At 38.4% G+C, this 19,686-nt stretch overlaps 1 protein-coding gene and 1 long non-coding RNA gene across 2 annotated transcripts in view; both read right to left on the bottom strand.

Annotated features, from left to right (window-relative positions):
* The window catches only part of LOC114644615 (hemicentin-2-like), a 405,336-nt gene that overhangs the window by 90,038 nt on the left and 295,612 nt on the right, over window positions 1-19,686 (bottom strand). The gene's annotated exons all lie outside the window — the stretch shown is intronic.
* LOC127526148 (uncharacterized) overlaps window positions 4,290-19,686 on the bottom strand; it is a 75,551-nt gene continuing 60,154 nt past the window's right edge. Inside the window, exons 2-3 of the long non-coding RNA XR_007933769.1 lie at window positions 4,609-4,655; window positions 4,290-4,337 (exon numbers count right to left, since the gene is read on the bottom strand). This is a non-coding gene — a long non-coding RNA (uncharacterized LOC127526148). The remainder of the gene's footprint in view (window positions 4,338-4,608; window positions 4,656-19,686) is intronic.

Raw genomic sequence — 19,686 nt, forward strand, 5'->3', positions numbered from 1 at the left:
TTTCAATCGACATGTTGGTGAAGTGAACAGAGGAAATGAGGAGGTGATGGGTAGGTATGGTGTCAAGGAGAGGAATGAGGAAGGTCAGATGATAATGGATTTTGCCAAAAGGATGGAAATGGCTGTGGTGAATAAGTATTTTAAGAAGAGGGAGGAACATAGGGTGACATACAAGAGTGAAGGAAGATGCATACAGGTAGATTACATCCTATGAAGAAGAGTCAATCTGAAGGAGATTGAAGACTGCAAAATGGTGGCCGGGGAAAGTGTAGTTAAGCAGCATAAGATGGTGGTCTTTAGGGTGACGTTGGAGATCAAGAAGAGGAAGAGAGTGAGGGCAGAGCCAAGGATCAAATGGTGGAAGTTGAAAAATGAAGACTGCAAGGTTGAGTTTAGGGAGAAAGTAAGACTGGCACTGGGTGGCAATGAAGAGTTACCAGACAGTTGGGCAACTACAGAATTAGTAAGGGTGACAGCAAGAAGGGTGCTTAGTGTAACATCTGGACAGAGGAAGGAGGAAAAGGAAACCTGGAGGTGGAATGGGAAAGTTCAGGAGAGTATACAGAGGAAGAGGATAGCAAAGAAAAAGTGGGATAGTCAGAGAGATGCAGAAAGTAGACAACAGTACAAGGAGATAAGGTGGAAGGTGAGGAGAAAGGTGGCGAAAGATAAAGAAAAGGTGTATGATGAGTTGTATGAGAGATTGGACACTAAGGAGGGAGAAAAGGACCTGTATTGATGGCTAGACAGAGGGACCGAAAGATGTGCAGCAGGTTAGAGTCATAAAGGATAAAGATGGAAATGTACTCACAAGTGAGGTTAGTGTTTTGAGCAGGTGGAAAGAGTACAGTACTTTGAGAGGGTGATGAATGAAGAGAACGAGAGAGAGAGAAGGTTGGATGATGTGGAGATAGTGAATCAGGAAGTGCAACGGATTAGCAAGAAGGAAGTAAGGATAGCTATGAAAAGGATGAAAAATGGATAGGCTGTTGATCCAGATGACATACCTGTGGAAGCATGGAGGTGTTTAGGAGAGATGGCAATGGAGTTTTTAACCAGATTGTTTGTTTAATAGAATCTTGGAAAGTGAGAGGGTGCTTGAGGAGTGGAGAAGAAGTGTACTGGTGCTGATATTTTAGAATAAGGGGGATGTGCAGAACTGTAGTAAATACAGGGGGATAAAATTGATGAGCCACAGCATGAAGTTATGGGAAAGAGTAGTGGAAGCTAGATTAAGAATGGAGGTGATGATTAGTGAGCAGCAGTATGGTTTCATGCCAAGGAAGAGCACCACAGATGTAATGTTTGCTCTGAGGATGTTGACGGAGAATTATAGAGAAGGCAAGAAGGAGTTACATTGTGTCTTTGTGGACCTAGAGAAAGCATATGACAGGGTGCCTTGAGAGGAACTGTGGTATTGTATGAGGAAGTTGGGAGTGGCAGAGAAGTGCATACGAGTCGTACAGGATATGTACGAGGGAAGTGTGACAGTGGTGAAGACTGCGGTAGGAGAGACAGATGCATTCAATATGGAGGTGGGATTACATCAGGGATCAACTATGAGCCCCTTCTTATTTGTAGTGGTGATGGATAGGTTCACAGACGAGATTAGACAGGAGTCCCTGTGGACTATGATGTTTGCTGATGACATGTGATCTGTAGTGAGAATACGGAGCAGGTTCAAGAGACCCTGCAGAGGTGGAGATATGCTCTAAAGAGGAGAGGAATAAGATCAGCAGGAACAAGACAGAATACATGTGTGTAAATAAGAGGGAGGTTAGTGGAATGGTGAGGATGCAGGGAGTAGAGTTGGCAAAGGCAGATGAGTTGAAATACTTGGGATCAACAGTACAGAGTAATGGGGATTGTGGAAGAGAGGTAAAAAAGAGAGTGCAGGCAGGGTGGAGTGGGTGGAGAAGAGTGTCAGGAGTACTTTGTGATAGACGGCTATCAGCAATACTGAAAGGTAAGGTCTATAGGACGCTAGTGAGACCAGCTATGTTATATGTGCTGGAGACAGTGGCACTGACCAGAAAGCAGGAGACAGAACTAGAGGTGGCAGAGTTAAAGATGCTAAGATTTGCACTGGGTGTGATGAGGATGGACAGGATTAAGAATGAGTACATTAGAGGGTCAGCTCAAGTTGGATGGTTGAGAGACAGTCAGAGAGGCGAGATTGTGTTGGTTTGGACATGTGCAGAGGAGAGATGCTGAGTATATTGGGAGAAGAATGCTAAGGATAGAGCTGCCAGGTAAGAGAAAAAGAGGAAGGCCTAAGAGAAGGTTTATTGATGTGTTGAGAGAGGACATGCAGGTGATGGGTGTAACAGAGCAAGATATAGAGGACAGGAAGATATGGAAGAAGATGATCTGCTGTGGAAACCCATAATGGGAGCAGCCAAAAGAAGAAGAAGAAGAATGTTTTCTTTCAGAACAGAAAGAAAAATGTTTTGGATAGAACAGAAATCTATTGTGACCATCGCTGGAAAATAACAAACAGTATCAAAAATGTTCATGAACAATCTTATTTTCTCATGTTGCATGATCCACATTTATAGTTATCCAGTGGTACACTCACAAGTATTATTACTAAAATACTGTTACATAAATCTCTTCTGGAAAACGCTTTCATTTATAAATATGGAGAGCACTCAGATTTACCAAGCATTTTAACTGAAGACCCATCTCCCTGCCTAATTCGGTGGTCAGGCATCCAACTCAGTTAAAGCTTTTTTACTGGTTAACACTGAGCTTTTGGGGATACCCAGAAAAACATGCATAGAGAGACCTTTACAACTAAAAAGTAAAAGTTAAAGAAAATCGAATGAAAACTTCACAAGCAGACTTGGGCCTCTGCTCTAACAATCAGAAGGTCAGTTAACATGTGGAATTTTACAGCCTACTGCTAAATAATCCCAAGGTGCTCCAGATGTGGATATGAATTTAAATGTAATGAATGGAGGGTCTACAATTGAAATGTTCCTTCGCCTCTGAGTGCATTACATTTTGTTCATGAAAACATTTTCCAGAAGTGATTTATTTAAAAATACTTTGGAAAAAATAAATGCTTTTATGATGCTGTCAACATATGACTGGATGATGACATGTGGATTGTGAAACCCAAGTACCGTAAGATTTTTTGGTCATGGACATTTTGATATTGTTTGCTGTTGCCCAGTGTTGCTTACTATTGACTCCTGTTCAAATACTTGTCTTCATGAAAACATAACAATTTTCTTTTCTTTTCCATCACTTCAAATTTAATTAAGATAACACAGTGGTAAGTTTATAATGCAGTGGTAAGGCATCAGCTAGAGTACTGTGAACAATTTTGGTACAGGCTAGAAAAAGGACATAGCAGTGCTAGAAAAAGTCTAGAGAAGAGCGACTTGGCTGATTTCAGGACTGCAGAGCATGAATTATGAAGAAAGATTAAAAGAGTTGAGCCTTTTCAGTTTAAGTAAAATAAGATTAAGAGGGGACATGATTGAAGTCAAGAACACAGGGACTGTTGGAAACTTGTTAAGGGTAAACTTTACACAAACATTAGAATGTTTTTCTTTACACAGATAATCATAAACACATGGAATATGTGACCCAGTAGTGTGGAAGACAGCAGGACTTCAGGGACTTTCAAAACTAGATTGATGTTATTTTGGAAGAATTAAGTGCATAGGACTGGTGAGCTTTGTTAAACTGAATGGCTTGTTTTCATATGGATTGTTCTAATGTTCTAAAAATTACATAGAGCAAGAAACATATTGGAGAATGTTGATATGTTGCATGTTGATCAGAAATTCAAGTATATTTTTTTTTACTAAACAGTATGTATATTATGAACTAGAACCTGAATGACAGATGAATTAAAGATTTTTATTAAAAATCTATTAATATTTTAGCAATATAAAATTAGCAAAGTGAAAATGTCTATGAAATGTTTTCAAAATGAATTTGTTTATGGATGTTTATTAATTATAATTTTATTGATGAGATTTGTTTTGGAGTATTCATTTTCAGACATTTGTATATGACAAACAGTGCTTACTAGTGTATAAATTTATTTAATTGAAATATAATTCAGATTTACTCTCTTCATACAATATTAAGCAGCAAAACAACAAAAATGTGGCCCTGGTATTCTGTTAAAAATTTCATCATTATCAACATTTTATCTTTGATTTCTCCTGTAATCAGCTTCAGAAACAGTTTACCTTCTTTTCTCAATATTCGATAAACAGTTTGTGAATCATTGTAGTACAATTAAACAGAACACATGCTAAATTCCTTACCATGTAATGGGGATCTGTGCTGGGACTTGGAAGAGAAGGACCTTTATCCTAAAAATTTAAGATGTGGAAAAATTAGTAATAGCTGCTGGAAAGAACAGCTTAGGTTGCGATCTCTGGAGTGGACTGTATAAGTAGATAATGGAAAAAATCACCACTAAATATATTGTATTGCCAAAGACAAAATTTGTAATTCTGAAAGTTAAAACTGGTTTACGCAGTAGAGATAAAGTAAATGAGAAAAAAAACGCAATTAATTATAAATGTGAATGAGATAATGCCAGAATTAAAGCAGAGTGAAAGGACTGATAAGGAGACTTACCATTGTTTTCATGTTATGCACATTTTCATAAGTGCTGGGTGGGTTCTCTGTAACAGAGGATCAATATGTTAATACAAAATATAATAAAATTCCTAAATGACCATTGTTATCATTATTATTCAATATTAAAAACTCAACAGAGTCATTCCAGCTATGATACAGGTTGATTTATATATTTGGATTTTTTGCCCATCTTTCCTAGACTACCAGTACTAGGAGTAGATAGATAGATAGATAGATAGATACTTTATTAATCCCATGGGGAAATTCACATTTCAGTAAACACCTCACCTTTGAGGTCTATCAGGAGTGGGCAGGAGGAGGAGTATAGGGACCTAATCAAGGACTTTGTTAAATGGTGCAACTCAAACCACCTACACCTGAACACCAGCAAAACCAAGGAGCTGGTGGTGGATTTTAGGAGACCCAGACCCCTCATGGACCCCGTGATCATCAGAGGTGACTGTGTGCAGATGGTGCAGACCTTTAAATACCTGGGAGTGCAACTGGGTGATAAATTAGACTGGACTGCCAATACTGATGCTCTGTGTAAGAAAGGACAGAGCCGGTTATACTTCCTTAGAAGGCTGACGTCCTTCAACATCTGCAATAAGATGCTGCAGATGTTTTATCAGACAGTTGTGGTAAGCGCCCTCTTCTACGTGGTGGTGTGCTGGGGAGGCAGCATTAAGAAGAAGGATGCCTCACGCCTTGACAAACTGGTGAGGAAGGCAGGCTCTATTGTTGGCATGGAGCTGGACAGTCTGACATCCATGGCAGAGCGACGGGCGCTCAAAAGGCTCCTATCAATTATTGAGAATCCACTGCATCCACTAAACAATGTCATCTCCAGACAGAAGAGCAGCTTCAGCGATAGACTGCTGTCAATGTCCTGCTCCACTGACAAACTGAGAAGATCGTTCCTCCCCCACACTATACGACTTTTCAATTCCACCCGGGGGGGGTAAACATTAACATTATATAAAGTTATTGTTTGTTTTTTTTCCTGCATTGTTATCAATCTTTAATTTAATATTGTTTTTTGTATCAGTATGCTGCTGCTGGAGTATGTCAATTTCCCTTTGGGATTAATAAAGTATCTATCTTCTGTCTCTCAGTGTGATCATCTCACTTTTCTTATCTTTCTTTATCTGACAATTAGCTCTAGTGTCACTGGGCCTCTGGATTTAGATGACTTTGAACCCCCCAATGGGGTCAGTTAAAGCCACCATGATACACCAATGACCCTGATACAACACCCCACAAGGATCTGTGATATTCAGTGATACCATTGCAAACACATGCCTTCCACAGTCTGTATGGTGTCTCATTAAAAAGGTCACACAGTCCCACAGTTTGCAGTCATGAATGGCATCCTGGAGAGAAACAATAGCCTGTAGATTTCTTTCCAAAAGCTCACCTTTTAAAGAACAGAATTGTCCAACTTTCTACTTAGGAAAACATGCTGACATCAATTGTTAATTAGCTGTTTTGGCCTTTTGGCCAACGTCTGTCATTGCAATGAGGATAAGGCATCCCTGCCAACCTGCTTTGGTCTGATTGCCCTCAAGTGTCTCAGGGAAATCTTTGTTTCCAGATCAAAATTCCCTCTCTAGCAACTCCGTATCTTTGACTACTGCCTTCCTGAGGTATGCACAGCACTTATATAACATGCGTTTTGCTAGTGAGCAATTTGTTTTACCCTGACACAATGATCTGTGTCATCACTGCCATGCCTCTTTCTTTCTCTCTTTCTCGGCCTCGGTAGATTCTGTTTTTGTCCTCTACCACTACCCTTTTTCCATGTCAATCCCCTGCCCACTGAACAATCCATCAAATATTTACACAGTATGCCATTCAAAACAGGATTGTTCCTTGGGATATATCAATATGGAAGAAAATAATGTGTATCACATTAACGATACAAAGTACAGTATTATTGCAAATCTCCCTGTAAACTCAATAAAGTAATTTGAAACAAAATATTTTGCATTAAACAGAAGAAGCGGAACACACACACATACTATCTGTATAAGGCTATGTAAGGAGCCATTGTTTCTTATCAGGTTAACTTGGTAGTTAGACAGTGTCTATGATTATATTTAAATGTCTTATATTTTGAATTTTCCAGTCTGCTTATAATGAGAGCAAACACCAAAGTTCAAAACCATACAGTTATGTAACTTGTACAAGCAAACTGGTGAACGTGATTCATGCTGCCATTCTGAAGATCAGTCACACCTATCACAGTGCATAACTAGAAGAGCTGAAAGATGTTGTTTTCAAATGGATTCCCCGGGAGTAGTTCTGGTTCTGTGGCATAGTCTGCTGGAAGTACTTCCGAGTCAAATGTAAGTCCCTGAATGTAGGGATTACGAAACCTGGCAGCTCCCCCTGGTGGTCCTCACGGAACCCAGCAGGGTATCACCATGGGACTATAGGTTCCAGCATGCCCTGCAGATATCAGTGTGAGAATCCTAACCCAGGGATGCTGCCATCTAGCCTATCAATGGAAAGCATAGCCAGATCCCATTGTCTCCCCCTTTCCTTCCATTGTGCTGGTCACCCAGCTGGATAAATGTCCCTGCACCATGCCAACATACTTTTAATATTGATTAGATCTCCTGCCAATATCACAGACAGAACCTGAAATGTTGTGTTTTTCCCTCATTATGGCCAGACCATGAAATCCATTACAGTGCATAGGTACTTGTTTAATTCTATGGTAATTTAGAAATGACCTATACAAATATCTGCTAAATAAAAACAAATAGAAAAAGTGCCAGATCTGATCAGTCAGATTTTTTTGAGTCTTGATTGCTTGACTTTAGACAAATGAAATAAATGAGCAAAGAAAAACTCTTCTTTCACACAAAGATCTTAATAAAAGCAGCAAGCATCTCTTCGTCCATTGATTAGCAGTAACTCAGTGTCTCAGCTTTTCTTTGACATAACTTGTTTTATTTCTTGGAGCTTAAGGGCGATATTAGCGACAGTCTGTAATTGTGGCTAAAAGACATTACACAAAATGTGACTCTTTTAAAATGCCACTGTGTCTTTTCTAGTAAAACAAGGCTTTATATGGCATTTTGGATAATCTGGATATTTTGTGATAACAAGTTAAGGGTTAATGGCTGTCAACAACAACAACAACAATATTTATTTATATAGCACATTTTGAGTATGTTAGCTTAGTTTTTTTTCTTTCTTTTGTTTCAAGGTAAGAAACTCTTCCTCCCTCTGACACACTACTATTGAGTACTTTCAGACAAAAAGAAGTGCATACGCTACTGGGGCTCCGTCATACCAATGGCAATACACCTTCACAGTGCCTCACTAGGACCGTAACTGCTCTTTCCATCTTTAGCCACATTTTTATCTGTCAGCTAACTACTCTTATTTGTCATGAAGGGTTTGTTTGCTGGCTTAAGTAAGTTAATCTTTTTGGTTTACATTTCAGTTGATTTGGTTGTATTATTTCTATTGTGTTATCATTTTGTGATTTTTGTTAATATTGTTTTGTTCACATTTTGTTTTATATTTGTATTGTATATGTTTGTTTCATAGTTATTGTCTTTGTTTTATTGGGTGAAACCCCAAGAGGTGGGGTCACCATAATGTTGCCATTGAAAGGCCGTTGTCAATCTATATATTTGATTCTGAGAGGAAGGTCCTTCAACGGTTCATTGACTGTTGTACTAAAGTGTATTATTGTAAGACTGACTTTTTTGGTTCTAGATTATCTTGCCTCAGTTTTAAGATTTGGATTTTTGAAATACAATTTTTGATCTTCATACAGTTTTTATTGAAGATCCTTCTTTATCTTTGTTCTGCAACTTGCTGTATTCTGGGATTAGCAAATCCCTGATACACAGGTTACAGTTGGTCCAGAATACCGCCACTCACTTTCTGGTTGGGGCAAGAAAGTATGACTCTGTTTCTCCTATTTTAGCTTCTTTACACTGGCTGCCTGTCAGTTTTCAAATTGATTTTAAAATCTTGTTGCTAGTTTTTAAATCTTTACACGGGCTTGCTCCTGCCTATTTATCTGAATTGTGTGTTTTACACCAGCCATCCAGAGTGCTTAGCTCTTCTGGTCAGTTGTCTCTTGTTGTCCCTCGTACCAAGTGTAAAACCAAGGGGGACAGGGCTTTTGCATCTGCTGCTCCTCGCCTATGGAACTCTTTATCTCATTACATAAAGGAGTCGTCATCAATTGAACTGTTCAAAACAAGATTAAAGACTCATTTCTATTCACTTGCATTCCATGACCTTCAGTAATACTGATGGTTTCCTCATTGTGATTATATAACATTACTTCTATTTATTATTTATTTTATTTTTATTTATGTTCATATATTTTTATTTTTATTTTATTCTTTATTTTATTTTTATTTATGTTCATCCATCCATCCATCCATTTTCCAACCCGCTGAATCCAAACACAGGGTCACGGGGTCTGCTGGAGCCAATCCCAGCCAACACAGGGCACAAGGCAGGAAACAATCCTGGGCAGGGTGCCAACCCACCGCAGATTTATGTTCATATATTTTTATTTTTATTTATGTTCATATATTTTTATTTCTATTTATGCTATTTGTTTGTTTTTCTTTTATTCTATTATTTTAAAGCACTTTGGCCACAGCATTCCTATGTTGCTTTAAATGTGCTATGTAAATAAATTGACATTGACATTGTTCATCCAAGCCAGCTTTTGTTTTTTTCAGTTCTTCTTCTATGATAAGTATTTTTCATATTTTTAAAATTATTTTGTACATTAAAAGCCAGTTTCCCTATGTTGAGCCTAGGTAGAAGTGGTATCTTCTTCTGGGCTGACCAATAAAGGCCCTGATGTGCTTTGTAGCTTATTTTGGAGGCCTCAGTCAGTTTTGGCTATGTTCATGACTCTTAATCAATCCACTTTTAAGACAGAGATTTACAGTTGAAGGAAATTTTTTTCTTTAAAGCTATTGTGTGTTTATATTTAAACTTTGAAAGCCTAAGCCCCATTTGTGGCTTTTACAGGAATCGAAGTCAGCCATCTGATTTTGGAGTCAGGCTCTCTGGGGTGAGGCCTGTTCCTGAGAAAGACCAGTGAAATCCTAGTCAGGATTTTATTTATTTTAAGGTCTGTTCATTCTATTTTGCAGTTTTGTGTTCCAGAATAACAACAAGTGAAGCCTCCAAATCAATGAGGCAGCAGTATCAGAGTACCAGATTTAGACATGAGAACATAGAGAAATTTGATTATGCTGTTCTAATCGTTGGTGATTTGTGAGAGCAGGAAAATAATCTGTGTTAAACATAATAACAAATGGCTGACTGAAATCTCTCTTCTCTTCTTACAAGCTACTGCCCATGGTATTGTAATTCTACAGTGATGACATATGAAATTAATTTGAAAAAAAAATTTAGAATGCTAAATAAAATATAATTAAGTTTATAGTCCAGTTATGCTAAGCACATCAGTGCTTTTAAATATACAGTAGGTTTTTCAAAGGTAGGACATTACATAGTCCATGTGGTTTACCAGGAAGAAAAGGATCGGAGAAGACAAGAAAGGGCCTTAGTGAAGAAGGAGAGCAAATGCAGTCACTGGAATAGCAAATTTTCATATTATTAGAAAAGGAAAGAAAAGGCACCTCCAGGGAATGAAATTCTATATCTGTTTAAAGAGTACTCCATGGCTACTTATTCTCTGGACACAAAAGTAAAAGAGATGACATGAGAGAGTGACAAAATGACTGGAAAATTCCACCATACTAACAGGTAGCAGAAATGATTTTTTTGCTGGGAACATATACAGTTAGGTCCTTACTGCATATAACAAAGTGGGCATATATGCTTTATTAGTAGACTGGAGCTCAACAATGCTGGTAATTTTGTCCCACAACTTTAATGGAGCCATCCTTGCCCCAATAAGTGATTCCAGCAGGTCTCAGAATCAACATCATTGACTATGTCTTGCCAGGATCCCTTTGAATATACAGAACAGAACTGAGGTGGAGAGAATCTAATGGAAAATAAACCAGGGGGCTGAAAATATGTAAGCATGAGAGATGAGAGAAGATAATGTAAGTAGACAGGGAGCAGAACCCATTGAGGTAAATGCAAAGATGTTCCTTCATTATATTAGGTACTTAATCGTTCTTCTTGGATCACCTGTACTTTTTCTCTTAAAAATATGCTGTTTTGTATATTTGTCCTCCTTGATATTAAACTGTGTTGAAAGTGCCACTATGGAAACCTTTACAGTTTCAATATTCAGCACATGTGTTACACAGTCAACTCAGGGTTATGGTGTTATGGCAATGAAAGTTAAGCCTTAGTCTTTGACTAACAGACTGAAAATCCTGCCAAGAAGTCTGTAAAGTGGAAGGAAACATGATATCAACTTGGCAACTAAATGCATGGTTAGGCATAACAACAGGTTGCATAACTTATCAGTACGCAGTATTGGAGTGTGGAGATAAACCATAAGGGAGGGATACATACCATTAATGTCTGCTTTAATATCTGGAACTTTTCCGCATAGCTGTCCCCTCCTGGAGATATAAACACAGTCATTACCTGATTTTAACTGGATGAATTGTGAAGTCTGCCAGTAAACATAACAGGAGAATAATAACAGCACGGCCTTTCTATTATGAAGGACTTTTGCATCTAAAATAAATTCATACACTTAAATTATTATTTTCATGCTTGGGTTACCTGTAAAATCAAATGTCTCGTATCATTTTCAAACATGCTAATATCTGGAAGAAAAGAACAGAAGTAAGATGATCATTTGTTGTACTCACCTGATGCTATTTGCAATAAGAAATGCAATCACTGATACAAGAACACCCCCTAGAAATGTACCGATGATTGCTCCAGCTAGATTTTCTGTTGTCAAGGTAACTGTTCCCAGTGAAGATGCTGTTAAAATATAAAACACTATCATGGTTTCTGAGGTGAGATATCATTAAATTCAGCTATACAGTTGGAGCATTATCTTTAATGAACACCAAAAATACAATAAAACAGTTTTCATGATTTCAAACAAACTGAGATTGTTCAGGGAGACTTTCGATTGCTAGTCACATGCCATTTATGGGTAAATTGATCATTTCTGTAACTGAGTTTCAAGTACACAAGGTGAAATTTTCATCACCAGTGGGAAAAATAAACAATTTAAACGGATTCAATGGCTTTTTCATGCTGATTTAAATACTCAGTCAGCAGCGTCATATTGTAGGACTGGTAGGCCTGCAAAGAGCTAAGAATATGAAAGCTATCGATGACTATGAGATATGAGATTCTGGTTTCAGAATTGGATGTGTGAACAGTAAAGCACATGTTAAGCGCCGATGGCCTGTTCTCCCATATACTGTATGAATACAAGAGAAAGCAAATATACTTTTAATCTGGTATAAGGCCAAAAAATGCAATGTTTATGGGCTTGGGTATCATCTGGGTGGTAAAACCATAATTCTCCAACCAGATAAATGAATCAGCCCATATCTGTGTTCCTTATGGTAACTAATCTCTTATAATTTAAAGAAGCAATGAACACTTCTGATTGGTTTACATAACTTAAAAAACCAATACATTTATAACCTCACTATTGCTGATCAGCAAAAACTTTAGCAAATTTGATGGGATCACTGTTGACCTTGTTTGGCTAGCATAATATCACACACCTGCAGCAGTCATGTTGGATGAGGTGGCACCCTGACTAAATAATGCTTATCACTTTCCCATTAAAGGGCATTTCTACCCTTACTTATAATGAATGATTCAGTTCTGCACAAAGTGTCTTGTATAGCATGAAAGCTATCCCTATAAGAAGTGTGCAACCAGCATCAGTTTTACGTATGGGAAAAAGAACAAGTGAGATGGCACATTGTCAATGGAGCGGTCTGTGAGTGAATGCAGATCACTTGAAATGTTTTCACAGACATGGCAGACCTGGCAATGTATGCAAATACAAGAATAAACTGTCATTTTTTATGTGTGTACACATCTACCATCAAATCACGTATGTGATTCAATATGTGAATGTGTTTGAGTGTGTTTAATTCAATACTTGTGGTAGCATTTCAATATAGCTATACTCAAATCATATTTTTTGCTCCTGAGCAGAGCCTCATTAATGGTCAAGTACCTTGTGGCATTTGCCCTTCCATTTTCACAAAGAAATCCCACTATTTAGTCTCACCTTTGCCTTCATTGTCAGGTCTGCTGTGTTTTTGGAAACTCTGCAAGTGAGCAGCCATCCATCGGTGTGCTTTTCACTTGTGGCTTGATTGCTCTGTCCAGTATGTACCACTTCACATGTTCTCCCTTCCCAATGTCACATTAATGCTCACTGTATATCTTGCTATGTGAAAATCATTGTGATACAATTTCAAACTATTTAAAATTCTTTTTTTTACGTAACTAAAATAACTAAAGTGCCAACAGTTTTCAGATTTGTCTTTTTCTTCATGCATAGTGAAACAATGTGAGTGATTATAACACATTTTTTCATGATTGTTTCAAAGTGGTCTGCTGAAATACAGGTAGCAATTCACTTCTGGGAAACAATGTTCAGTAATGTCGATAATAGTAGCAGGAGAGGATTTATGGAGGTGAAAAGGATATGCAAATGTAGTCAAGTGACAGCCGGAATAGACAGACGTTAATTCACACTTGGGTACCAAAGTTATTGGTGTGACTTGTGATGGTAAAAGAGGGTCTTTTGTGTAAAAAAAACAAACATAAATATCATTAATCACATTTTCTGAATACAATTTCAGAGTTATAAAAACAAGGCCATTTAAAGTTTAGCCAGTTAGGAAATTCAAGGTGTGTAACTTGCACAGTAATGAAATAATTGAAGATTTAGAAACACAACATTGACATTGGCCCTGAGACTTCTAGTGTGAAATTATTTTCCCTCTCTACTTCTTGTGGTACATCTTTGAGATGAGGCAGTGCAGTGGTGGAGAGCCACTGCTTTAGAGAGCTGTTCCGCATTAGAGAAGTGGGGCTGCATGACGCCAGAGATATGCATCTCAGACTTTTTATTACTGTGGTTTTTATTACCATGAGATATGAGACTTGTGCAGAACCACAGTTGATCAAACATTTCTCTGACTTCTGTCTGTGTGAAAGTGTGTGTTTCTCTGTAACTGAACCAGCTATAAGAACAGATAAAATAATCCATCATAGCTTCACCGTTAGGACAAACTCCAACTCTATGACTCAGGATGGACCATGGGAGTTGTGTTTTTCTTTTTTTGGCAGTGGCATTAAAAGATTAAGTTTTCTAAGGAAGCAACACCAATGTTTAAAAGGGAAACAGAAACAAACCTGGTGTTCAATGGAATATTGAAGCCACAACCAGGACTGGCACCATGCAATGCAAAAACAACTTTTTTACCACCAGTAAGTGTTCTGTGGAAAATGTTTAAAACTGGCTGGTGAGGTTTACCTTTAATCATTTAAATCATTTGGATCAGATGAGGGTGTCATTTGATGAGGTGTAACTATGCTTTTGACACTCTCACTTGCCATTAACTGAGATACTTGTTTTTTTTTTTTTTTGTTCCTTCTCCATCTTCCACCCACCCACAAAGCACAGCAGACGGGAGAGAGGCATGGCCATTTACAAGGGTGGTCTGCTTTTCTGGGAACAGAAAACCTGTACACCCTCTTATGACGTTACTAGTTTAATGGCTAAACCCTGTTGAATTCTGTTATCTGATTTAAGGAACGCCTAACCTACTGAATATGAAAAATGACTTTACTATGTAAACTGAAAGGAGATGTTTGCTTGCTAGCAGACTTGCTCCCCAGGGGCCTCATGTATAAACGGTGCGTACACACAGAAATGTTGCGTACGAACCTTTCCACGCTCAAATCGCGATGTATAAAACCTAAACTTGGCGTAAAGCCACGCACATTTCCATGGTAACTCATACCTTGGCGTACGCAATTTCTCCGCTCGGTTTTGCACACTGGCGGCACCCAGCGTCAAAGCAGTGCTACTGTTCCTGTGTGGTTACCCTTTCTTAGATCCACATCCACGGCGGCGGCTTTATCAAATACACTGAAATTAACCGCATATCATTCATAAATTTAATGCATCTGATTGTAATTAACCTGTAACAATATAATGGTCCACAGAATGGTCAAACTACTGTTCCTGTGTGATCACCCTTTCTTTCTTAGCTCCACATTCCTGACGCGGCTTTATAAATATACTGAAATTAACTGCATATTGTTTATTAGTGTAATGCATCTGATTGTAATTAACCTGTAGCAATATAATGGGCCAGGGAATAGCCATAGTATTCCAAATACCATAACTGCTTTAGCGTTGTTACGCTCACTGCATCTTGTTCTTCTTTTTGCTGCTCCCGTTAAGGGTTGCCACTGCGGATCATCTTTTTCCATATTACTCTCACTGCACCACTCGGAGTATTTATATCACTGTATCTTAGTGTGAATCACAGCAGCAGCTGATCGGAAAGAGAATTATCGGTATACAGTTTCAAGTACACACTACCTCAACCACGGCAAAAAGCGTAAAAGCCTTTCCTGTACGGACCTCGCGTTTCAGAAACAGTTTCATCCCAAGAACTATAAACGCACTCAATCAGTCCATCAAGTGCTCCTTGTAGAACTGTTTGTACTTATAAGTACAATCACCTCACTGTAAACTTACGCTACAGTTATAATATTGCACAACCTGCGCTACTTTATAAAGCGCGTATGATGACAATATCATTTTTAAGATGAAATGCAGCAAAATATGTTGCTTATAGTATACAGATAAAACTTTAACTTCATTTAAATAATCTGTATTGTTAATAATTAAACATGTGAGGACACGGTGCCGCAGCGTAAAGCTAGTTCAAGGATAGCTACTGCCTTGCGCTGTATTCTTGCTGGTGCTGACGCGACACTGGAAGGATAGACGAATAGAATAATTAAACATGTACTACGAAGATATTTCAATGTTCCTTAAAAGTTTTGAAGAATTGGCGTTCTAAGCTTACAGATGGCTTAACGTCTATTACAGAGCTGATTGTGTGGCGATTGGAGAAAGAAAAGTATGGACAGGAATTGGAGGTTAGTACGTTTGAAAGAGACAGTACTTCTGTAATAAATTATTTCATCGAAGGTCGCACATGGCGCAGCAAGACTCTTGCGTGAGATATGAACAATCACTGCGCCACCGTGTTCCCATGTTTAATAACATGCTTTCATTCCTATCATCATGAAAATGATATCACGTATACATCTCAGTATTTTAATTATTCAGAGAGCTGTAATATCTCGAATGTAATGCATTCTGTGTCCTGTCGGAGAAAGAGAAAGAACAGAAGAACGTAGTGATTCACACACATAGAGCACGTAGAAGATCAAACACAGAACAAAGCATTTAACATGCTACTTGAGAAACTAGTAAAATAAACGATTTTAAGATGAAATTTATGATGTTCTACTTTAATGGCAAAATAAACTACGTGATTAAAGTGGAAATTTCGAGATTAAAGTTGACATTTCGTGCTTTTTTCCCACTGTGTGCCTATGTTTTTTGTTTGTACCCTAATACACTTTCATATGACACTCAGACGGTGGGCTACGACTTGCCTTTTCATGGCGACTTTGATATGTGATTTCTTTTTTATTTCGGGCACTGTGTGACTTTGTGAATTTGATCTTTTGAGTTTTTCCGACACTCTGTCACTCGATCAACTTTCTTTTGTTGATTATACCACTGTTTAAACCAACAAATAGTACATTTTTCCTTTGCCTCCACTTGGTATTCGCTGAAATTCTTATATTTTCCCCCGTGCTTTTCCCATTGTCTTTTCACAGAAGGCTATTTATATTGATTTGCATATTCAAAGAGGCGTAATTCTGGGAGGAGTTGGGGCGGGACAGAAGGCGCGTGCACGTGCGTTACTTTTCACGCTGATCGGGATTTATGTAGTGGAAGAACGTGAAAGTATGCGTGCGCACAGATTCCTGCATCTGGATTTTTCTGTGCGTACGCACAATCCCGCTTTTGTGCTTACGCCATGTTATAGTGTGAGTTCTACGCACGGCGTTATACATGAGGCCCCAGGTCTTCTTAGAGCCAACTTTGAAAATAAACAAAACTTTATGAAAACTAAACAATTTTATTTAACTACACTGTAATTAGGAAAGAACAAAACTTATTAAATAACTATGTACAAAATGTAATAACACAATAGTTTGTCTAAACAATTATATAGCAACAATGAACCTTAAGGCCATGCCACTTTGTGATTTCTCCAGCAGTATTCAGTCACAAACTTAACTCATTTAGTGAGTTTGGTGCAGTCATGGCACACTCCTGTGACCACCAACGTTATAGTCTGAAATGCCCAGTGACTTATTCTGCCTCCAGATTTGATTTTGCCTTAAATCATAGGGTGGGCTCTGTGGGCATGAGATATGACAACCAATGATTATTCACCCAAAAGTACAATGAATGCAGTGAAGCCACAAGCAAACAAGCAAGTGTGTGTTTAGGACGTCACAAAAAGGAGAGAGGCCTTGTCTGATGTTTTGTGTTTTATGTACCATGACAAAATAGAAAAAAAAACACAGACTGCAGAACCACAGTCAGGCAGCATGTTTTTAGATGCCAGGAAAAGGGGTAAGCTTACTCTTCTTTGGAAAGGTGAAAATGTGCTGGAAACATGTTATGTAATTTGACATCCTCAGGAGACAAGCTCAGCAACTGTAGTTGTCAAGTCTGATATCCCCACTAACTTGAAGCTGTGGAACGTAAATGTGTGTGTGTGGGGACAATTCAATATGTGGCACATAAGTGATTTCACGTAAAGGAAAAAAATGAGAGAAAATAAGAAAAATATTTTAGTACATTTTTTTTTTTTTCAAGAAATGCCAACATGAGAGATTAGAGCAATACTAGAGCACATACCGGAACAATTCTGTCATTGGCTCATTAGCTTAGGGTAGACTAAGTTTGCGATTATATTGCCCGAGCCTGTGGTGCTCTCAGGGGGCATTTCAGCAGAACTGGCAGTTGGACTGTTTATACACTTTGGTGTTACCGTTATCATCCTTGTCTATGTACTTAAGGACAACGTGTATATTACAACATGCTGAGGCCACTAGTAAAGTCACCGGCTCAAATGTCTATTAATACGTTAAAGTTTGGATTGTTTATGACACAGTCTATTTCCAATAATGTTTTGTTGATCCCTGACTTTATTATGGACACTAAGTTGGACTATTTATGTCTTACGGAAACTTGGCAGCAACCAGGCGATTAGTTTCATTTAAACCAAGCATTCCCACCAGGGTTTGTGTATATTTCTAAATCCCATTTCTTAGGAAGAGGAGATGGTCTTGTGATAATTTTCCAGGAAAACTAAAACTATCACTGGTGAATCAAAGGTCATACTTATGGGTGATTTTAATATACACTTTGATAATTCAACTAATACACTTAAAATGGACTTTAATGAAATATGTGACTGTTTTAATTTAACTCAGTGTGTAAATTTTTCAACTCATAACTAAGGTCATATTTTCGATTTAGTCTGCTGCTCTGGTATCATACCCCATAATCTCCTCTCTATTAAATTACCTTTTTCTGATTATAAAATTATTATGTTTGATATTATCCTACTTCTTAGTAAATTAAAGGTTCGATGAGTTATTATATTTCACAATGTTAAGCATATAAATCTTGAGAATTATATTGGTTTACTTAACCTACAGCCTGTTTTTCCTGTAACTGCCACTCTATCAGAATTAATAGATCACTATAATGTTGTTGACCCGGGTTCGAGTCCTGAGTACTCCCTGCGTGGATTTTGCATGTTCTCCTCGTGTCTGCATGGGTTTCCTCCCACAGTCCAAAGACATGCAGGTTATGTGCATTGACGATTCTAAATTGTCCCTGGTGTGTGCTTGGTGTGTGGGTGTGTGTGTGTGTCCTGCGGTAGGCTGGCACCCTGCCCAGGATTTGTTCCCTGCCTTGCACCCTGTGTTGGCTGGGATTGGCCCCAGCAGACTCCCGTGACCCTGTAGTTATGATATAGCGGGTTGGATAATGGATGGACAGATAACCTCTTTAACTGACTCTTCCCTTGCCATTGGCATGGTTAATCCTTCATTAAAAATGGCTTAAATTACAGCAATTTTGAAAAAACCTGGTTTTGAATATGAAAATTTTGGCAATTACCGACCTATTTCTAATCTTACATTTATAACAAAATTTCTTGAAAAGACAGGGGCTTCTCAATGTGGCTTTCATCTGAAACATGGTACTGAAACTGCACTGGTCAAAATTACAAATTATCTTCTCCAGGAAGCAGACATAGGACGTTTAACTTCTTCTTCTTCTTCTTTCTGCTGCTCCCGTTAGGGGTTGCCACAGCAGATCATCTTCTTCCATATCTTTCTTTCCTCTGCATCTTGTTCTGTTACACCCATCACCTGCATGTCCTCTCTAACCGCATCCATAAACCTTCTCTTAGGCTTTCCTCTTTTCCTCTTCCCTGGCAGCTCTATCCTTAGCATACTTCTCCCAATATACCCAGCATCTCTCCTCTGAACATGTCCAAACCAACGCAATCTCGCCTCCCTGACTTTGTCTCCCAACTGTCCAACTTGAGCTGACCCTCTAATGTACTCATTTCTAATCCTATTCATCTTTGTCACACCCAGTGCAAATCTTAGCATCTTTAACTCTGCAACATCCATCTCTGTCTCCTGCTTTCTGGTCAGTGCCACCGTCTCCAACCCATATAACATAGCAGGTCTCACCACCGTCCTGTAGACCTTCCCTTTCACTCTTGCTGATACCCGTCTTTCACAAATCACTCCTGACACTCTTCTCCATCCATTCCACCGTGCCTGCACTCTCTTTTTCACTTCTCTTCCACAATCCCCATTACTCTGTACTGTTGATCACAAGTATTTAATTAATAATAATTCTTTACATTTATATAGCGCTTTTCGTACTACTCAAAACGCTCTCCACACAGGGAGGACCAGGGAAGCGAACCCACAATCTCCTTTCTGCAAAACAGCAGCACT

This window comes from Erpetoichthys calabaricus, chromosome 17, assembly GCF_900747795.2.
Source record: "Erpetoichthys calabaricus chromosome 17, fErpCal1.3, whole genome shotgun sequence".
In the NCBI taxonomy this organism is placed as follows: Eukaryota; Metazoa; Chordata; class Cladistia; order Polypteriformes; family Polypteridae; genus Erpetoichthys; species Erpetoichthys calabaricus.